This window comes from Manacus candei, unplaced genomic scaffold (assembly GCF_025592945.1).
Source record: "Manacus candei isolate 608988 ecotype Guabito, Panama unplaced genomic scaffold, ASM2559294v1 h1tg000094l, whole genome shotgun sequence".
Taxonomy (NCBI): domain Eukaryota; kingdom Metazoa; phylum Chordata; class Aves; order Passeriformes; family Pipridae; genus Manacus; species Manacus candei.
Genome location: NW_026138142.1, coordinates 1,461,631 through 1,484,277, shown reverse-complemented (window position 1 = coordinate 1,484,277; position 22,647 = coordinate 1,461,631). Strand labels below are relative to the sequence as shown.

At 44.7% G+C, this 22,647-nt stretch overlaps 1 long non-coding RNA gene across 1 annotated transcript in view; it reads right to left on the bottom strand.

Moving 5' to 3' along the window:
- The window catches only part of LOC127461059 (uncharacterized), a 50,207-nt gene extending 49,614 nt beyond the window's left edge, over window positions 1-593 (bottom strand). The window contains exon 1 of the long non-coding RNA XR_007899963.1: window positions 522-593. This is a non-coding gene — a long non-coding RNA (uncharacterized LOC127461059). The remainder of the gene's footprint in view (window positions 1-521) is intronic.
- Between the last annotated feature and the right edge of the window lie 22,054 nt (window positions 594-22,647).

Here is a 22,647-nt window from a genome sequence, read left to right as displayed (position 1 = left end):
ACTATCGCAGCTAATTGTGGATATACGTGAATGCTGCAGTGCCAATCAGACATTGCTTCTCTTTAGCAGAGGGAAGTGCTCAAAGGAGTCATCAGGGATGGTTATCTCTGAAGGGTGAAGAGGTCTGAAAAAAATACAAGGTGTTGCTAGAAAACAGAAAGATCAAAGTTAAAAGCATTTGGATGGATAAAATCATTGCAAAGATTATTACTTCTTAACATATAAATTACTCAAATCGCTCCCATTTGTCTGCCTCCACGACCATATGAAAGAGGAGACCAAAGGCTTAGCTCCCAATACATTAAATCCTGAAAAATGCACCCATGTTTTAAGTTGTAATACATGAAGCACTTTTCCTGGAAAAACTAACTGCAGACCAGCAGCAAAGGCTTTAAAACATGTTTGTTGTGGAATCAGAAAAAAGAGATCAAACCACAGCAGCTCAACAGTGAAGGATTGCTGGGAAAGCAGAAACTAAAAATGTAATAACGGGGAGATGAAGACAGGAGGAAGCAGCTTACCATAGGGAACGGCCTTGCTAGGGAAAGGCAGCAGAGTTTATGGTCCTGCTCTTTATTAGCTGAGGAAGTCAATGCACACTTCTGGGGGAAAAAAATAGGAAAGGAAATAAAAAGGAGTTTAAGATTATTTTGATGGTTTGAGGCCAGATTCATAGTGGACCTGAGTTGTGTCTGGGGATCTCACCTCTATTTCTAACATTCCCTGATGTTTTCCCTTGAAATGAGGGCTGGGAGACTGGCAAGCACCATGTTTATGATGTGCCACTCTACATCCTTTCCCGTGCATCCACCAACCAGCCAGCCCACAAGATCTCTGCAGAACCACTCAGCAAATGCCCAAAGCATCCTCCGCTTTCACAGCTCCTAACCCACTTTCCAAAGATGTGGGCAGTCCTTTCCCCAGCTCATCACCATTGGTGACACACTACAGCCACGTTGCCCAGAGACAACACTTTGGCCAGTGGTGTCTTTGTGGAGCAGGGGTAATGCACCTTAGGAGCCAGCTGCAATTTTCGACAAGAAGTACAAAACAAGAGAAGGCTGGGAGTGTGCAAGAGCCCAGGGAAGGAGAATAGAGACTTCAGCCATGATGGCACACATCTGTATCACCCAGGCAGCTCCTTTCCTAAGAGCAATGTGATGGTGTTTTGGAGAGGTTTTAGCACCCAGGGGGAGCTACAGAGTGCCCACCATCAATAGGCAGCTTCTGGCCAAGTGCAGTAACATTCAGCTTACCCAGTTTTCCCACATCTATTCAGGAGAGACCAGGAATATCTTGACATTAAACTTGTGCAGAACTGTTGATAGGCAGGGAATATGTTTCAGCATCTAACTGTGGATGAGCCTGAGAATCTTTAATGGCCTCAAATGGTGAGGAAACCTTTGCATTTCACTTTGTAGACCGCCAGTAGAGCAGGGCACTTAGAAAGATATTGCACATGTTTACACGTTTCTTTGCATGGCTACAACACATTAGGCCCCTGGCCTCTGCAATGTCAGCATTTACAGCACACAGTGAACAACATGACAGTCCCGCAGTGACACTTGCCCTAGATGCAGCATTTGCAGACATCAATTTTTACCTTGGTAAAGTCAAGCCCAAAGCTGACTCAAGATACCTCCTAAGTTATGGACAATTTTCAGCCTCTGATGGCATGGTGGCACATCACCAACAAACAAAGGCACTATTTTATTTAAATCCTTCTTAATGGGGACTTCTTGTGCTGTCCAGAAGGACAGATAGTGGCGCAACAAAAGGTTCTGCTGGCCTGTTTAGCATAACCTGGAGTTTAAATAGAGAGGCAGCATTTCCTGCGTCAGCTCAATGCTTCAAATCTTACCTGAATCCTGCATCATGTATGAGACATCTGCACTACACGCTGGTGGAACAAATCTGTCAGCAGAACAAACGTGTGGGGACAAATCTATCCCTGTTCCAACAGCAATGGTGTTAACCCAGGGGACTGTTTTTGGCCTGCTGGAGTCAAATGGGATTCAGAGCAAGTAGGTCCCTATATGCATCTTGGAAGACAAATGAATGACTAAAATAGCATTAGTGGAAGCAGGAGTGCCTGTTCAGTATGCTGAGATACACTGGCTCTGCTGTGGCAGTCACACTGCGTTTGGATTCAAATTACCACCAATCAGTTATGCCCCATACAAATCCGTCCCGCAGTTTTAAAAAAAAAAAAAAAAAAGCAACAAAAACAAACCTTCTTAAGACCTATCTTGTGTTATGCCTTCAGGGAAAATTTGCTTTTATGAGCATGAATAATTCATGCATGTTCATTTATTATTAATTAATATTCCATGAACATGCATGGTTTATTCACCCAAACAAAGTGCAGCACCTCACACACTCTCCCTGCAGCCTGGCATTAGCTATGCACCACAGCCCAGCTGACCAAGGCATCCAATCTGTACCATTTATCACCTCTTTCTCCCCAGAATCTACTGAGAGAGAACATTTTGACCCTTCTTGCTGGTCACTGACTTTCTCCATTTCCAGGGCTGGAACAGGGCAATTAAACTCTACTGACCTTAAATATTTGGGAGAATTTGAAAATGTGAGTGCAAGAGGGAGGCAAGAAGAGGAGTTTAACTTTTTTGGTGAGCTGTGTCAGACTGTACTCATTTCCATGTTGGATAAGCAATGCCAGGCACCCTGCAAGATACTGGCCTCCCCAGGTCATCATGGGGTCACTGGTCAGCTGGGCTGTCTGGGGGGACTTGTCCCTCTTTCAGTGCCCTGTCACCAACAGCCACAGCAGCATTTCCCACATGGAACTTTTTTCAATCAGAGATACTTCATTGCTTATGGCAGAGATGCCATAAGCCACATGCCCACGCCAACCACATTTTCCTGCTGTGCAGGCATTTCACTGGGAGCGCACAGTGATACCCAGCAAAGCCAAGAAACTAATGAAAATCTCTTCCATTTCAATATAGATCCTCATGTACATTGACTCTGGCATCAATCCACACCACGGTGGGACAGCTGGATTTTTCTCCTCGGTGTCCATCCTCTGAAGAGCCCACACTAGTTGGATTTTCTCCCAGTCCTGGATCTGCACCCCAACACATGAGCAAAGCCTGCAGAGCCAGCACAAATCACGATCCATCGCTGTTCACAGGCAGCTCCAGAGGAAGCCCAGCTGAGCCCCTTCAAGCAAGGTCAGACCTGACACTTCTAGCTCTCTGCAACCATCATCATCTATAGACTAGCAATCCATATTTTTATGAGGGAAGCAGAGCAGGACTACCAATTGCTCCATGAAAAAACATCACCCACAATACCGTCCTCATCATTCTCTCCACACCAGGTCCAGGAGGAGTTCTGATGCCAGCAGACTTGCCTGCATCAAAGCACCACCTGGATCTCCTTTGGCCTCCCAGATGGTGCCCCCAAAACACCCCACAAAGGGATGTTTAACTATTGAAGCTTCTCCTGGTAGGAGCAGCCCTGTCACAAAGCACTCCTGGATGCTCTGTTCATGTTCCAGGTCTCAAAACAATCACCTCACCTGCATCCTCTGTGTTACAGCCATAAGGATGCAGGACCAAGAGCTGGATTTTTCTTTATTTGGGCTAAAACATTGCAATCTCTTTATATGGTCATATGTGAGTCCTGATTTCAAGCACAGGAATGCTGAGAGGAAATAGTAAAAACTCCCTGTGCATTGACACTGGAGCAGCTTCAAATCAGGAGTTAGCTGAAGCAAGCAGAGGAGACACGATTTTGCCGTTCAATAAGGGCTGAAGTACAGCACAAAAAGAGAGGGGGAGAAAAGAGCATCACTTACAGGAGATGTTTACATGGTACTCAGCACAATGGGGTACCAACCAGAACGACAGCAGGTCCCTTGATACTCCCGAAATGGCACAAGGAAGAAGAGAGAAATGAAAAACAACAGCTATCTAATGAGTTTAAAATAGAGCTGAGTCCAACTCACATGTCTAAAGCCGGATAAACCCATCTATAAGAGCCTGAAGTGGGGAGTGGAGACCAGGCATGAAGGCACACCATTTCCCTTGTTTCTCTAGAATGGTTTGAAACAAACAACTGGGTCCAAACTCCCCCAATCCCGGCATGTTTTAGATCTGGATATGAAGTGCCTGATTCCAGTAAATACCCCGGGCACCCTCCTATTGCCTCAAATTGTTTTACCAGTAGAGATAAGTTCAGAAACACTTTGAGAGTTACAGACAATTTAACACGCAGGGGCTGCTCTGGGAAAACTTAAAACTGTCATAATTTATCCTCCCCTTTCCCCGGTCCAGAAATGAAAGATTAAACCTAGGAAGATTTATTAAACTGACATTTTAATAGAATTTTTAGACTTTCCATGTTAATAGTTTAAATATAATTGAATTCCATGAAAGGGAGGAATACAGGATGGAGCCAGTGTCCCCCAACAGTTAGAGCATTTTAAACACTGGGGCATGTCATTAATGCATAATTTAGTCTTATTTGCATGGCCCTTAGAACTGGGAGTAACGAAAACACAAATCTAATTAACAGAGTGAAAGAAATGCCTCCACCAGCAAACTTGATCACAAGCTCCACTACCACACACCCACCCTCTGCAAGTTACAAACATGAAACAGATGGTAAGGAGAAGAAAAAAATAAAAGACATCGCACGTCAGCTTTTGGAGAGGAAGAGGGGGGGGAAAGAGAGAGAAAGCAGAAGGGACGGGATGGATAACCATGCTACTTGACGATGCAGCAATTAACTTGCTGAGGGTGGAATAATTCTTGCAGTGCCTCTCTGGTCAGAGCACTCTCCCAACTTAGCTAAGGAGTAGATGTATTGAGTGCAGCGGAGAGTAAACCAGTTTTCATAAATCCCAGCAGGAGTCCGTTTCACTTTATAAGATTCATGCAAAAAATTGAAAATTCAGGTTTTTCCAGATGCATCCGTAATCAGCAGGCTGAGCCTTGCGGGTCCCCGGAGGTAACTGATCACAGCACAAAGTAGGGTTTCACAGTCACACTGAGCTTCTCCACTGCATTTTTAAAGGTTAGACATTAATTCCTGATCAATACAAAGAACAGCAGGCTACCCCCTACCCCCACTCCCAGAATTGTCTTACATTATTAACTGAGCCTTGGCTTTGTCCTAGAATTACTTCAAATCACAACTCAGAGTTGTAAGACACAGAGTCCCTCCAGGTACAGAGCAGAGGGGGTGAGAAAGGCCTTCCCCGATACCTTCTTCTCCCATGCAGAGACAAATCCACCCTGTCCTAGGTCTGACAGTTGAAGGTAAACAAGATTTGCTGTGCTTAGCATGACACATTCAAGAATAAACACCAGAATCTAAAGTTTCTCCATGTCTGTAGAAGCAGGTCATTCTAAATTAATCTTCACATTTGAATATCCCTTGCTTAACAATGTGCCACACTGTTTTGCTGGGTTCCTCTGTGCCCTAACCATTATGAATTAATATCAAGTCAACTCCCTTTAGCACTGAAAACAAACTCAGTGTGTCCCAAGCATGAGGTTTTCCAGCAATGCTAAAAAGGACAAGAAATAAAACTCAGGCTACTCAACAGCCTTTGGTCATCAAAAATTCTCTGTTCTCCACACATGCATATTGGGCTGTCATTTGCTTTCCATTCATGTGATAAGTGGTGGCTGCTCTTATGTGATAATGCAGTTTGACATGTTCTAAGTCAGTAACAGGATGGATGCAAGCTGGTCCATCAGCCACACTTAGGACCATGCTTCTGATCATTGGTCATGCTGACTCCTCCCATCTCTCTTTCCCTCTTGGTAGCACTCCTGCAGCTTTGAAGGCTTCAACTGCTGACTGTAAGAGGCTCCTGGACTTCAGGCAGCATTTGGGGGAGGTTTTGGAAACCTTCACAGTTAGGCAGGCCTGGATTCATTAGCATGTTCTCACAGTCTCATATATTTTTACTGCCTCTCTGCAGGGCTCATTTATTCCACTGAAATCAAACACAAGAATTCCCCCAAGGCATCCTTGTCAGATACGAAGTGACTGGGCTACACGAAACACTCTTTCCAGGTACTGCAGCAGGTACAATGGTTTTTGGTGTTGTATCAATTCATTATCAAAGGGAAATTGATGAATATCCACTTTTGCTGAGTTAGTCTCCTGATGGCTAATGAGCGTGAATAAAATGCTATGCAAATCAGGGGATGAGAAGGGAACTCTGGAACTGAACTTGAATACGAAATAGGTCATTAATACAACACCTCTTTGACATCTTTTGATTGTTTCTAATGTTGCATTTGTGGCAAAACTGCTTATGTTAAGATTTAGTGAGAGGAAGGTAAGTTGACCCTGCACTCATGCACTCACCCTCTGAACTTTGGGCCACACTTGATGTCAGAAAGCAGAAATGATGCTGGGTGAATAAACAGGTCTCCACTCCTGGTGAAAAAATGCATTTTATGATCTAGATTGCTATTTGATCACCTGCTCAGGACACCTCTCCATTGTGTGTGCCTAGCTGGCTGTGCAGAGTGCCTCATAAAATATGAATACTTCTTCCAGATACGACGGTGCTTAACTTGCATTTACTGTATGAACAGTTATAGATTTCTATTATTATTTATAAGTCTACAGTGTGAAAAGCTTTTCTCTAATGCTCAAGAAGTGGCAGCTTCTTTCTTGCCAAGGACAGACAGACAAGAGGATACATCCAGTGAAAGGCAAACAAAGAGATGTGTAGACAAGGCAAACTAGATTTTCTGTAAGCCACATAGGCTATCTAGGTGTTTAAAAGGAAGTAAAATTGGAATTGATTTGGGCTTTGTTGGCTTGGTAGTGTAAGGTACAGTTTGTATCTTATCCCCTTGGTACAATCCAGTCAGTCTGGGCTCCTGTGTATGGGGTTGTTTAGGCTTTGAGGTTGTTTTTTTTCCAAGGTGAAAAAGGTGTGATGAAAGTCAGCAGGTAAAACAGGAAAAACTGAGTTTCTTTGAAGATAAGCTGCCCCAGAGGGTCTCCGACACATCACAGGAGAGGAGTAGCAAGTTAATGATGGAGGCAGTGTGTCAGTGGTCTTTAAAAATGAAAAATTAATACCGTGACCAAAAAAGAAAAAAAAAAACTGTCAGAATAAGTGAAATGTTTCTTTGTGGGAAACAGGAATTGGGATTCACAGATGTACTCACATCCCTCATCTCCTCTGCAGCAGCACTGAGACCTCCCAGGAGGGCTAGGTTTGGGTAGGAAATGGTGATCATTACAGGGCATTTTTAAATCTGGTTTTGCAAAGCAACCTTACAGTCTTGTGATACGCAAAGGGGAGAGGGAAGGGGGAACAAAAGGAAGGAAACTTCTTTCCTACCTTCCTCCTGCTCAAAGATTATTGAGCTACCTATATGAAGTGGAAAGGGTCCAAGAGGAGAAAAACATCCCACCTGCAGTAACCAAGAAACTGTGAGCAGGGCAATATGTGCAGGATGCAACACAGTGGGTTTCAAGCCACGGTATTGACACGAGATTTGATTTCTCCCTTCTGGGGTGACCACCAAACTCAGCCCATCTTCAGGTACTTCAGATGAGGATATTTCTCTCTGGCTGGAAATTCTGCCCTTCCAACAGTTTCAGCTTCCACTTTCAACAATCCTGTCAGAAGTTTCTACACAAGTTCTACATAGGACAACAGGAGCCCCCATTCAAATAAATGAGGTCCATCCTCAGGAGAGGGAGTGGTAAAATAAGGCAGTTTTTCCCCCATCTTCTTAGATTCAGCACCTCATCTGCAGTCACTGTTTAAAAAAGGGAAAAACAAACCAGGCCTCTCACCAACAGATGATAAAAGCTGACACAAATGGCCCACCCAGGCCATGGTCTAGAATTTTGCTCAGCAATATGAGGAGAGCAAATTACAATGGTCATTTCTAATTGAGGCACATAATCAAGGAGAACACAATTAGGGCAACAGTGCAAGAGAAGACCAGAACATGCTTCTTCGGAAACAAAGGCATGGAATAGGAGGGAGACATGGGTACTGTCTGTAATTTAAGTGAGGAAAAAGCAAACAGCACAATACTTTTACATTTTCTGTAGAAGGGTTCTGCCCACCCCAACCATGCTCTGTGCAGTGCCTGCACTTGCTTCTTAGGTATGAAAAGTCAATCACTGCCTGGTGTAGGATCCAATAGATTGGTGTCAGTGATGCAATGGGCCAAAAGCTAACTTCTCACAAGGCAAGGATCACAAAACATGCCCTTTACCAGAACAAGCCAGAGGGCAGAAAACCAGCATTGAAAGTATGCAGTTTTCAGAGTTCACCAAGCAGAGCAGGACTCAAGCTGTAGAGACCCTCATCAGAATCCAGGACAGTAATTTCAAAGACCTACAAGTCACTTCTATTAACAAAGGGCAAGAAAAGGCAGTAACAGAGTTTCCTCACCCAATGTGCATTGCAACCCTCTGCACTGGACCACCAGAGCTGGTGTAAATAACGACGAGCCATGGTAGGGTAGTGAAACCTGGAAATCATGCAGCTTAACCTCAGCCCAGGGGCTGGAGGTGCCTAGACATCAGGATACCAAGAGCCACCTGATTTCTTGAATGAGCACCCACAGCCCTTACCCAGATCCTTGCCAGGCCCCTGTTTTTCTCCTTCACTCCTAAGTGCCAGCAGTCACCTGAGAAGCTTCACCTCCATTCTGCCAACCACGCTGGTGGGCTACTATATTTATTATCCCATCACAATTAACCACCTCTAATTAGTTCAACTAATTACTGGGTGCTAGCAATTACTCACTGACAGGCCTCCTCAGAGTCCTTAATAGCTGTTCCCACAAGAGCAAACAGGTGAAGGTGAAAAGAACAAAGCAAAACGACTAAACAAGGGGGAAATGAGGGAAAGAATTAAGAAATCCCCGAACAGACCCAGGTCCTTCGAGATCCAGAGCAGAAAGCAGCCTGGCTAATTAGCATGCCTGTTGCATTGCCAGCATGCAGGGAAATTTTCCCTCCAGCCGTTTTTCTTGTAGAAGCTCATGATTTGGGATTTGTCCACAATACAAGCACTAGACAAGATGCATTTGCACATTGTCGTTTCAACAGTGCAGTGGCCCTCCAAAACACTAAATCATGTCTGGGTAATTTTGTTTAGAGGGTGAATTTTGGATCCTGGGCCGCCAAGTGGAGGCATTTTCTTTGCAGCTGACTGAAGACCTCTGACAACAGGAGGGATTAGCGGAGAATGGAAATTCTGACAAAAGGATAGCCTTACCTGATGGAGAACATGCTTTTTTTATGGATCTCAGAGGCAAAAAATCCTTAGGAGAGTGCTCTACATGTTGTAATGCTAATTGTATGTTTTCTGTTTCAGATCCTGACCAGAAAATAAATTGTTAAAGACACTCATAGAAGTGATCTTTATTTGTATTAAATTCTACAGGATGTAGAAAAAAATCATGGATTTGTATCTGATGCTTAGAGAACACTCATGTTCCTATAGCCATTGAATTGCACAGAATTTACTTGTACAGGAGAACATCTAAATGGTATCTTTGTTTCCAGGAGTGTCTTTTGGCACCTGTGGTGGGGATCCTCAGATGGTTGTGAGGTCACCAGAGGTGCCTGCACTATCTTTATTTACCTGTGGTTTAAGCCAGTCTTGTTTGAACTCACTTATTCATGGTAGCTATGGACATGATGGTTTCTCCCCGGTGATGCAGATGTTTGCTTTCCCCACATGTGTGCTCACTGGGATAAGAAGAGGTCTGGTTACATGCAGAGTATGAAAGTTTCTGAAGAGTGAAACAGTTTGTTCTCTTTTCTCTGCCTCTTCCCTCTCCTCAGTCGGCTGCATGCTTCACCCCTGTGGCTACAGCACCTGGAAGATGTCTGCTTCCAGACATCCTGCTCCAAAGCCTTTTCTCTTGAATAACACTGACCTGACAAGTTTTCAGGGAGGATTTCAACATGTTGGTAAAACAGTGTTGTTGACTTCCAGGTGGCTTTTTAACCAGAAGCCAGTTAGCCACCGATAACATGACCACAGGTCCTGAAACATCTCAGCATCCCAGAACAAGTCTCCAAGCACAGCTGAGACCTTATCAGGAGGACTGTAATCCTGGGGAAGCTGCTGGAGAACAGACATTAAGCAGCCTGACAACAATAAGCCTGGTTCAGTTCCTTATTCCTTCCTTGCTCCAAACGTGATTCTCCAAAATGATGAATGGTTGTTTTCCAAATAACGGTCTTGCATTAGAAACACTCATTATTTCCCAAACTGCCCCTTCAATCTGGAGGGGCTGCGGCCAACAGAGGGGAATATGTTCAGTACTTTGAGCCTTGCTGTGCCACAGGTGAGGATGGGAGGACTGGGAGGCTGACACAGTGTCTGGAGACTGGTGGAAAACATGGTCCCACAGTGGACCAGTTTCCTGAGCACAACACCTTTCCCAAGGGGTGGGCATCAGAGTTGGGTATCTGTGTGGGGTGAGATGAATCCCCCCTCAAAGCCAAATAACACAAACAGGATCATCTGCAGATCACAGCTGGTAGAAACAGCTATCCCACCTGGGCATGATATTATTACCCAAGTGCATTCCCTCCTTGAGCAGAAAAGGACAGTAAGCATGGTCAGGAGACCTCCCCCACCCTGACAAACAGCATCATGCAGGTGCTTTGCCTTTCTGAAGAAAAACAAGGAGTGGAAGAGGGGGAGGGTACAGCTAAAGCTAAATTGTCCCACAAAACATTTTAGTGCAACAAACCAATTAACATCTGACTCTGCTATGGAACCCGAACAATGCTAAGGACTGCAAAACACTGTCTGAAAAGGCAATGCAAAACAATACAGTCACACAAAGAGCCCTCACTGAGGCAGGAAGGGCCCCCAGACAGCCCCTGCCCAGGCCCTGCCCAGCCGGGTGCTTCCATGCTCATGCTCTCTACCCACGTTGAAATGATACAGGAAAGGTGTTTTGTTCAGAAGTAAAACCTTTCTGAACAAAGCATGAGCTGCAGAAAGGCAAGGAGGCACTGGATGGCATCCACTTCTACAGGAATTACAAGAGCCCTTTGTCTTGCAAATCAGAACCCCCCCCCAAGTTCTGTTTTCTGCCCTCAAGGCACTCTCCACTCTCATCTCTAGAATCCCAACAGGCTCAGCCCAGGGATTCCCTCCTGTTCCTGTCTTGTGGAGGTGGGAAGCACCTGGGGACCAGAGCAACCAGCCATGCAGCCACTGCCTGAGCTCAGCCAAGCTACTGTATCTGTAGTTCTGCTCCATCTCTGCAGTTACATTCAGCAGTTTTCTAGACCTAATGAGCTTATCATGTGAACTGCATTAGAAAAGACTAAATTTTAACTAATATGCTTTTGTTAATAAATTCAATGCTGGAAATCAGCTGAAGTTCAAGCAGCCATGAGACCTGTAAGGTTAGATCTGGTACTTATAGTCAGCAACATTTTTTCCTGCAGACACATGCACATAACACTGTTTTTTTTCTTAAAAGTCTTCATATGTTTTCACCAGGTTTTTTTTTTTCTTTTCTGGTTGCTTTCTATGATCAAAACTGACAGAACATCTCAAAGGAAGGTTTTCAGAGATCTCAAGAGCAACATCTTAGAGGGTTGATCCCTGCATGGATTGTGAAGGCACCTCCCACAGCAGAGGCAGAGCTGCAAGTGGCCTCCAACATTTGGGGACCCAACGGGAAAGCAACAGGCATTGACGCACTGACATCTTGCCCATCCTCCAGTGTACAGCAGGTCTTGGTGTCCCAGGCTCACAGACAGTTGAGAATCGGACTTGAAGACCTTATAGGCCTTTTCCAAACTTAATAATTCTATGAGTAGGGCTGGCATCCAGGATCAGCAAGCCATGGCCTGAGAAAGGTGGGTGCAGGAATTTCCAGAGAGGCTGCTTTCAAAAAATCAGCATAATTAAGGAGCCCCCGGGGTGGGGAAATGTCAGACCAGCTTGTCAGTCAGAGGGGAACGGCTGACAGAGACAAGGTTCTTGCCACATCTTACAGGGGCTTTATTTTTCACCTGCAAGCAGAAATTCTGGCTCTCCCACATTCGTGACAAGGCGCCTCTTACGAAGCACCCTCCCCTCTCCACGAGGCAGGCAGCAAAACAACACAACAGGGATCAGGTCTGACCCAGGTCAGGTCCACCAAAAAGCAACCATCAGCCCCCATGGGCAGGTCAAGCAGCTGTTTGGGGCTGTGAGCCTTCAGAAGGGGGTCTGTAATTCAGAAGGGAAGCCCCACTGCTCTGCTCCACCAGCCCTGAGGAACAGGTGGTCACTGTGAATATCCATGCTGGTCTGGGATGTTTAATATCAAACCAAGAGGGAATTAAGGTGCTTAGGTCTGTGACTGCTTTACACATTAATTCTGGTTGGTATGAAAAAGTAACCCACTGGTTTTGACTTTATGAGCAATACTTGGCTTGTTCCGTTCCTGAGCTTGTCTCCTGTGCAGTGTATTTCTTGTGCTGATAAATATTTATGCTCCGTGATTTTGATTTATACAGGGGGCTTAAATATTGTAAAGCTGGATATAACCAGCATAAAACAACATAAAACAAAGCACCAGTGTCCAGAATGGCGTGGACTAAAAAGGCATGGCTCCTGCAGCAGCCAAATTTTACCCCAGAAATGACCTCTTTCCCTCCTGGGAGTGGCACAAATTGGCAGCATCCCCCTCTCTGCTTTACAATTGAGATTCCCAAACTGTGTGTATCAAACAGGAGAGGTGTTTGCAGTATTGCCAAGGTTACTAGAGTGAAAACATTGCAAATGGCATTTGCATGATTGTACTTTCAAATCCTAACTTGTAGCAACAGTGCATTTTAAATGAAGGGGATTTATAACTCAAACCAGAACACTAATCATATTCCGGGGTAATAGGATTTATTTGTTGGTTGTTTGGTGGTTGTGGGGTTTTTTTAAGCTCAGAGACAACAAGCTCTGTTCATGAAAAGGGAGATGGCTGGGCTAAAACCCTACTCCAACAACATTTTCAAAGGATTAGGAAATAAACACAAATGTACTCCATTTTTAATATGTGGTTCAGAGCCTGTGTAGTCTTTAATGCTTCCCAGCTAGGAGAACATCCTAAATTGCTAAACAAGTTCAGACAATTGCCATTTTAAATGCAAAACTCAGATCAGCACAAAAAAAAGAAAGAGTCGTTCAAGGATCAAGAACGGATGTTTAACAGCATCCGGCTGTTCTCCAGCTATGAAATTCCTTACTCAAAGCACACTGGGCACATTATGAAGCAATGCTCAGTCTTCCACTCCACCAAGACTAGGATTTACAGCCCAATATCTTGACCAAGTAAAGCTGGAAGCAGATGGCATGTTCCCCACAACACGGGGTTTCTGGGACTGGCTGTAAGGTCACAGGGCACCTGACTTAAGTCATGTCATATTTATGGGGAGAAAGAACTTGTTTAGGCTGTAATTTAGGAGGTCCACTAAAGCTCATGGCCCATGTCCTTACAAGGAATAAAATGGACTAAGTCAATGTACACCACCCAAAGATTTTAACCTCCCTGCCCTGCACACACCAGACTTACGGGAAAAAAGGTGCTCCACGAGGGCTTGAAGGTTGCCAGAAATAGTTCCAAAAAATTCCCTGGATTTTTGACAAAAAGGAACTTTTCCAGACATTTCTGAAATATCTCTGTAAAACACATGTTAAAGGCACATTACAGGTCTTGTTTTAATATAACTGTTCTCAGTGGTGGTCTGTTAAGTTATCCTGTCAGACATGGAAAACCAGGAGTGCTCATGTGGTCTGTCACTGCAGCCATCTGAAGAGATAATAAACTTCATCTGAGCAGTGAGAACTTCACATAACACACACTAACCTCACCACTTAAATTGCATGATCATACACTTGCTGGCAATTGATTTTAGTCTAGTTAAAGGGTGTCAATTTAGGCAACTAAAATCAGCACCTCAGATCTCCAGTTGTGCTTGGAAATTTTGGCCTTCAGTGTGTTCATACACACACTGATTTTATACAGTGTGTGTATATGTATATGTATAATTTCACACACACACATACATACATCTATAAATGAAAAAATTAATCTGAAATATGTCGCCCTGCAATCTGTCAAATAAAGCTGATATAATAAATATGTCACTTTATTTAACAACTGATGCTGAAGAGAACTAGGCAGAATGAAAGAAATGAAGACAGGGCTTAGTAAAAACACTGAGGAAGGCAGAAATTAAAGCAATCAATCACATTCTCGTGGAACGTCTACACCACTCGAAATAATATTTTATTGTCTGCTATTGATTGGATGCCACTGAACAAAATTACAAACAATGAATCTGGTGTTATAAACAAGAATCACAATAAGAATAACTTATTTCAAATCCTTGGCCATACAACAGTTTGTAGTCTGCAGAGTCCTGGACATCTACTTGCTCTGCCACCATAGCCTAAGAAACATCCCTGCTCATTGACAATGGAGAGGCTGGAGTGCAGTGATGCTGAAATAAGGCTACACTCCCCTTTTGCCCTTCTTTGCATTTTAAGCATGACCATTTAAAGCTTGCAAAATTTGGTAGGACTAGAGAGAAGGACAGGGATGCAAAAGAGAAGTGGCACTGGTTTTGTCAAATTGTGAGATCTCAATTCAGGAAGGAGGAAGAGGAGGACACCCTGAATTTTATTCTGGCATAATCATAAGAAAAATTAAAGAAATTATGCTAAATCAGAAAGTAAAGCATGGTTGTGGCATCCAGCAGCCATACCCAGGCAACTCTTTGGAAAATGAGAGAAAATTTCTATGGGCCTCCAGCAGCCACTGGTCCCAAGTCTCTTCCCAGGTGCTTTGCCCTCACTCCAGTGGGATACTGCCACCTAGATCTGTTCAGGGAAAAGGGAGATGGGTCAAGACACTAGCTGAGCCTGATGGAGAGAACCAGGCACAGGACAATTCACATCCTCTTGCTGCTGATCAAGCCACAAGTTACTCATCAAACACCTTCACTAACACCACCAGGACAACCTGGGAAGAAAGGTGCTGTTTATGCTGAGCACTGGTCTGAAAGATTCACCTCCAGAGAGGACAAGTTGCCACAATACTTTACAGCAGTGAGGAGTAGGACCCACGACTGCTTCCCAAACACCTCAGAGCTGGGCTTGTTGTAAGACGTAATGAATATGTGGCAGGGGTTTTTTGTGCGACTGGGAAAAAGTCCTACTTCTTTCTCACCCTTCTGAAGCTCAGAGGATGATAAAACAGAGCACTACTAAAGCCTCTGGGAAAATCAAATGATCAAATCTTTAGATAAGCTGTCCATTCCTGATGATATCCAGACTCTAAAATAAAAGCGCACAAGTATGAACGCAAAATGCTGGATGAAGGAGCAAGCAGACAGGGTGGATTAGAGGACATATCTCCCCTTTCTGGATTGTCCTATGATGCCACTGGGTTGTCACACATTAGCCATTTACAGACACATGCAAATGGCATGAAAACACTGGGCCAAAACCATCCATGATGCAAATTCATTGAGTTCTAGCAGATCTACACTGGGCTCTAATTAGGCTTATTATGTATAACTGAACATAATTCTAATTGACAGCTTTGATTACATCTCACATCATTTCTGCTCTAATTTACCCATGTGGGGAGAGAAAGAGGTGATACATAGGTCTGGCTCCCAGGGTGACAGCAACAGGAGGAAGAAGGAAAACCATCCCTGGACCTGTGCATAATGGTCAGGAGTGGAGCTGGAGGTATTCCCTCACTGAAGAAACATTTATCCTGCTGCTATTCAGGAATTAGGTTGTTCCTAATTTACCCTTATGCAGCTTTACCTACCCAATAATTTGCCACCCACCCCTGCAATATCCAGTCTCTACTATAACTATACATTTTATGGAGTGGGAGTCCTTGTAGGCATCTGGGGGGGGGGGGAAACTCTACTTGGAATGTGAGGAAGAGTGTGTTTATGCACGGGTGGGATTGCAGTTTTGGGGGATTGGAAGTTAATAATTATTTTCTCCCATCTGTCACGTATACTCCCCCTTCTTTTATCAACTCTACATGTCTCAAATTAGGAGACAATTTCAAGCCTACAGGGATCAGCAGTGTCAGCCCCTCCTTTCTGGGAAGGAGGGATGATTCCAAGGGGCTTCCAGTTAATGTGGAAGAGAATTGAGTACACTGGACACAACTATCAACCAGTTTGCAAGGAAAAGCTGTTGTTCTAATGAGTTATAATCACTTCAGAAAGCTCAGCCTAGACCTCCACTTGGGTGAAAATGTCCTTGCAGGACTGGGACTGCACAACAGTGTCCATGGGTAGATATCCACAGATCTTGGTTAATTCATACTGTGGATGCTTCCAGCACAGAAAATCCAGCTGATAGCCCTAGGTTGTAGAAAAGCTGTAGAGGAAAAGACACAAGTGGTTGAAAGACAAGATGCAAAGCAGTTAGCGATGGTTCACTCCCAAACCTGCAGAGGTTTGCCCCAGATCCAGGTCTGGCCAGTGTTCCAAAATTGGTGCCCAAAAGGGGTGCAAGTGCTCTAGAGGAGAGGAGCAAAATTCAGACAGACCTCAACCTGAAATGCATCTGAAAGAAGCAAGAAGGAAATCCAGAGGGGTGAGTTCAACCTCCTGCCCTCAGGAAGGGCATCTCCAGAGCACAGGGACTGCAAGAGATTCTGGTTTACAGCATGGGGTGCAGAGAAAAGGGCCACAGCAATGAGAACAGCATCCTGTTAGAGTTGTGGAATGTGCTGACTGGAGGGTATACACAGGGAAGCACATGAACCTGCCATGGCACAGGGGGGATAACCCCCAGCCTTTCTGCTGGGGGGGCTGAGGGCACCCTCTGGGCTCCTTATCCAAGACCAGGGATGCTTCCTGCTATCGGGTCAATACACACCCATAATCAGACCAATTTGCTGTTTGGCCACTGCTGAATTTCAAGGTGCAGCTCCTGCTTTGGGACCAAGCCAGTCTGTGCAGAAGGGGACGCCACACATCCATGGCACGATTTTTGGGATGGCCAGTGCTTTGCACCCGGTTAGCAACAAGTCTGTGTGCATGCCCTGAGCATTTAAAGGGGTGGAAGGAGCCTTCAGGAGCCAATTCTATCCAAACGTGAGCGGCGGAAGGCGGCAGGGTGGAGGAAAGCCATCTGGCACCCTCTAGCGTGATGCTCTGAGAAAAGCTCGTCCCTCCGCACCCGTGTCTGTACCTCAGCAGAGTCTCTCCTCACCCCCACGCCGACCATCGGTGCCCGCGGGCTCAGTCTCATCAACCCCCTTTAATTACCGTCCACTGTAGCAAGGCACGAAACTCATTAACACGAGCAGTAGCGTCTCCCGATGAGCCTGAGCGTCCCAAGACATTCTGTGTGTGAGCCCGATCGGCAGGAGAGGCACAACCCGGAGAGGCTTTAAAAGAGACTTTCGGCGCTTTGGGGACCTGGCGTGGCTGAGAGTGAAGAAGTGCCAGTGCCAGGACATCGGGGCCACCACCACTTGCGGCACCACATGTGCAGGGTTGGGCATGAAAGCAGAAGTGGCCATGGGCACACGCTGGGGAATTAGACATGTTGCTGTTCGGCAGCTTTAAGCTGGGAGAGAGCAAATTCAGCTGACTACATGACATCTGCGGTGGGACATTTCTATTGAGGGGAGTCTAAATTACAAAAAAAAAAAAAAAAAAAAAAAGCCAAGGACAGGCCAGGGTCCCCCTGTCCAGCCCATACCCAGCAGTGTGGGCACAGCTGCAGTCACCCAAGCACATTTCGTCGTTTACGATTTGGCTCTCAAGGCACTGGAAGAAAAACAACTTCCTTCCGTTCCTAATCACCTTCACCGTCCTCCGGCGAACTTTTGGGTAACGTGTGCTGTGTCATCAGAGCAGCACTGCTCCACAAATGGTAAACAGGCACCCGTATATTTCTCAGGATTACGGTTCACATTATCACTGAACCCAAGGAACCAACACAGAGCACAGGCAGGAGGAGATTAAATATCCCCAGGCAAGAGAGCACCATCCCCTCACAGGGAATGGGACCACCTCCACAAATGCTACTAAAAAAAATCTCCTCCTCTCCCAGGGCTTTGCAAAAAAAAGAGTTTTGGAATTAGGCCACTTGGCAATGTTTCAGTGGCCTGACCTTCATCACCTGGGATGGTGTAGGTGGGACAGCTGTCCCAGCAGCGACTTCCAGCTATCAGAGACAGGGCCAAGTCCCAAAAGGCCATGATAGATATTGTGAGTGGTACTACAAACACATTAATGTGAGTGTCCCTGTCAGCCCTATAGAGCTGGCATTTAACCAACCTCCATGCCAACAAGGGTCACCCCTGCTTGACACATCACTGATGGCACATTTACATGTTGGAGGTTTCTAAAACTGCATAGTATTGTGTTTGGGTTAAGGCCAGCTTGTTGCCTCAAAACAGTTCTTCATCCTCATCCCTCATAGAATCATTTAGGCTGGAAAATATCTCTAAGGTCATTGAGTCCAATAGTCAACCCAGCACTGACAGGCCCACTAAACCATGTCCCTCAGTGTCACATCTACACATTTTTTAAATACCTTCAGAAATGGTGACTCCAGCAGGCTGTGCTGGGCATCCTGTTCCAACTCTTAAAACCCTTCTAATGAAGAAATTTTTCCTAATATCCAGTCTAAACCTCCCCTGGCACAACTTAAGGCCATTTCCTCTGGTCCTCTCACTTGTAATTTGGGTCAAGAGACCAATCCCCACCTTGCTACAAGCTCATGCTCTTCCTTGTCCTGTTAGTCCGATACCCAAGGTCCCTACCTGGGTAGGGGGAAACCCAGAGCCATGTGTCTCCTGTATCACCTCTTGCATTCCCCCAACCCTCCTCCACATCCTGTGCTACTCTGAATCAGCCAGATATTTCCTCTGAAAACCAGCTGCTGGTGATGCAAGCCACAGATCTGGCTCAGCTTTGCTTAAAGCTGGACCCAATTTGACAAAACTCATCTCACAAGCAAGTTCATCTCCTATAAATAAACACAGAACCTGGAACATTTGCCTGGGCCCTGAAACAAAAGAAATTTTGCTACACAGTTTATATTTTTATTGTTAGTTAGTGTAAGAGAGGAAGAAACAGAAAAACACAGGTTGAACCAGGATCTGTGCAAGCTTTCACAGGCACATCAGTCCATGTATTCCCTTAATGACCTTTGACATGCCTCTTGCCTGTCATGCAAAATTGCATGGTCATTTTATGATGTGGACACATGTTCACAGATGATCAGGCTGAGACCATCCATGAGACAGATTGCTCTAAATTGATCAACACATTCTGAAAATTGTGATTTTTTTTTCCCCATAAAGATGTAAGATTCCTTCTTAAAATCAATTCTTCTTATCTAACCACAGACTCACCAAAAATGAATACACTGAATTCAGTGAGCTAAAGGTATCTCAAGGATAGAGGTGTCTCAAGCCACATTCAAGACATCAGAGTTATGACCAGATCACCAGCCCCCATCAGAAGCAGCAATTTTTTTGCAGGCAGGGCAAGAGGATAAACATTAAAGAAACTGCCTTACACTAGCTTTTCCACTTGCAAACCACAGCTCCCTTGACACATGTGGTGCTTGAATCTTTTTGGAAAACCACAGAAAGATACAGCCTTGACACAGAACTGTGAAGCAGTGCTATAGAGGGCATCACTTTAAAAACAGGTCTTGATTGTTCTGTATCCTGCCTGCCACAGTGAGCACCTAGAGAAAGTACCAAACAGATAACTCAGTGTATAAAATTGGGTTGTATTTTCTAGTTATGCACTTAGAGGAGATAGATAATTTCAGTTGGAAAGGACCTACAACTATTATCCACTCCAATTACATGATTGAATCTGTGCTGACCAAGTTAAAGCCTGTTACTAAGGGCACTGTCAAAATGCCTCTTAAACACTCACAGTCTTGGCACATTGACCATCCCTCTAGGAAGCCTGTCCCAGAGTTTGACCACTCTCTTGGTAAAGAAATGCTTCCTGCTATTCCACCTAACCATCCCATCACAGCTTAAAACCATTCCCATGTGTCCTGTCACCGGAGAGAAGCTCAGCACCTCCCTCTCCACTTCCCCACCTCAGGAAACTGTAAAGAGCAATGAGGTCACTCCTCCACCTCCTTTTCTCCAAACAAGACAAGCCAAAAGACCTCGGCTGCTCCTCAGAGGACATTCCTTCCTTTGCTTTGTTGCCCTCCTCCAGACACATTCAAGGATCTTCACACCCTTCTTAAATTGTGGGGCCCAAAACTGCACGCCCAGAACTGCTCCAGGTGAAGCCACACCAGCACTGACTATAGTGGGACAATCACTTCTGACCAGGTAGTCATGCTGTATTTGATGCACCCCAGGATGGATTTTGCCCTCGACCCTTCCCAGGCTTACCTCTGACTCTTACCAAGTCTGCTACCAACCAGCAACTCACTGGAAAAAGAGTGCACAAGCCATGACACGGATCTGTGTTTGTGCCATTAGGAAAAAAGCTTCAAATTTAACATGTTATTTTTTGGCTTCCAATGATTAGTAAAACAGAGATAGATTTTTCTCAAGATCCCTATCACCTTATGTTTCTTGCTTTTCCTTTAGCCGTTACTTAGTTCAACTCAGACTTACTGTTAAATGCATTCCCATCAGTGCTGGTCAACAAAGCATTTAGGCCTCTGCTTAACTCAGTGCAGAAAACTAAGGCACATTCAGCAAAACTCACCCATATGCCTCACTTTTTTTCTCTGAATAGGGGCCCTCCATCCTTTTAAAAGCTGTATTTCTTTTCAGCATAAAGTACTACAGCCGCAAAAATCAATGCACTATGCTCCATCAGTGTGCATCTGTCACTCAGCTCCCAGCGCAGGGGAAAGAAGAGGCACACATGGAAAACACTCACCCAATCCCTCTCCTTTAAGAACAGCCAAGAGTAAAAAGATGCATAATTTAGCAGAACGGTTTTGTTTGTGTATAGGGTTATTTTAAACGTCAGCTGAGGTTATGTTCTTGTCTTCAGTTGCTGCTGGGTGTTGCTTCAAAGTCATTCTGAGTCACTACTCTCCATCTTCATCTGCTGATGGGCCCCCAGGTAGTGATGGAAACATAACTTCCCTTGACATGGATAACCTCCAATAAAGGAGTGACTTCCCTTTTGACATGTTGATTAGAATAAACGAGGGGAGGCGGAAGGGAAGGGAAGGGAAGGTGACTGTAGCTCTTGAAAAGCAAAGACATTGGGTCACATCCTTCTCTCTGATTCTGTGCCATCAGGTTCACTGCAAGTTATTTGCAAAGCAGCAAGAAACTCATTAGATTGCTGCTAGGACTATTGATGGAAATGCAAATCTTTACCTACAGGACCTTATTCCACAGCAAATTAACAACAGGCTGGGGAAAACCAGAAATCTGTAGTCTCAGGTCCAGGAGTCCAGCAGAATGAAGTATAATCTCTGTTTTTCAGATATCAGTCCAAAAAAGCCTCAAAGTCTAACTTCACTCAGTGTTGCCATCAGTTGCATCAACACTGACTTAAAAGAAATTCCTCCACGTTCCCATGAGCCTGAATAAGGTGAGGATGAGAGCCTGAGCGTTCAGTTAACTGGCCTGGTACTATATGAAAAGGCTGAGCTCAGAGGGACACAGTCTGGCTGGCACTTCACAAGACCAAGGGCTCCTCCAGAGTCAAGCTTTTGTTTTGGCCTGGCATAAGTCTTGTCAGAGCCAGTAATTCTTTCCATTATCTTCCATGGGCTTTGGATGAGGTTCCTCATAGTGAATTCAGCTTTGGCTGCCCAAACGATACTTCATGAGATTATCTAGCTCAGAAACCAGATAGAAGGTTGCCAGAAAAATCCCGCCCTGGTTTTCCAAGGGATCCTGCTGAGATGATGACTAAGTCATGACACTGGTCCCAGTAAGGCTACCTGCACCTGGATCACACAGCCAGGAGCTTCTGCTCTCTAAGAGCATGAACATCCCCCCCATCTCAACCCCTCAGTAGGGTCTGCACTCACTGTCACACACTCATTTTCCACAGAGAGCCAAACATTGTCATTTACACCCATAGAAAGCTGAATTCAGCACTCTTTCCATAAAATGGATCGTGAACCCTTAACACCACTTGCCTCTCCTTGGAATAATAAATTATGAGGATAAATGGCAGAATCATTATCAATTTCAATATCCAGTCATAAATAGTCTTGTAAGAACACTCAAATGATGGTGTTTTATTGCATTAGATATCACTTGCCATTAATTACAGCATGAAACTTTTGTACTTTGATGAAAAGCATTTTAGCCAGCTCAGTTATAAATTTAAATCAGTCTTAAAACAAAAGTCACCACAACTTGTGGGGTAATATTTTTTTTTTCTCTAAAGATCTGAACACAAAATAGCATTTTTGGCTGGGAATGACACAAAACCAAGGTTTTATAAAAGCTATTTTATTGCACACTCATTCAGCTTCAGCGCTTTCAGCAAACTAACAGTACCCATGGCTATTTTTTACAATAACGTTGTTGGCAGCTGGATTTCACTGCTACAGATACTTCATAGTTCATTTGGTTTAGTGGGGGTTTTCTTCCTAATGATCAAGTGATGTTGTGAATCAACGTGATCTAGTTTACGTTTCTG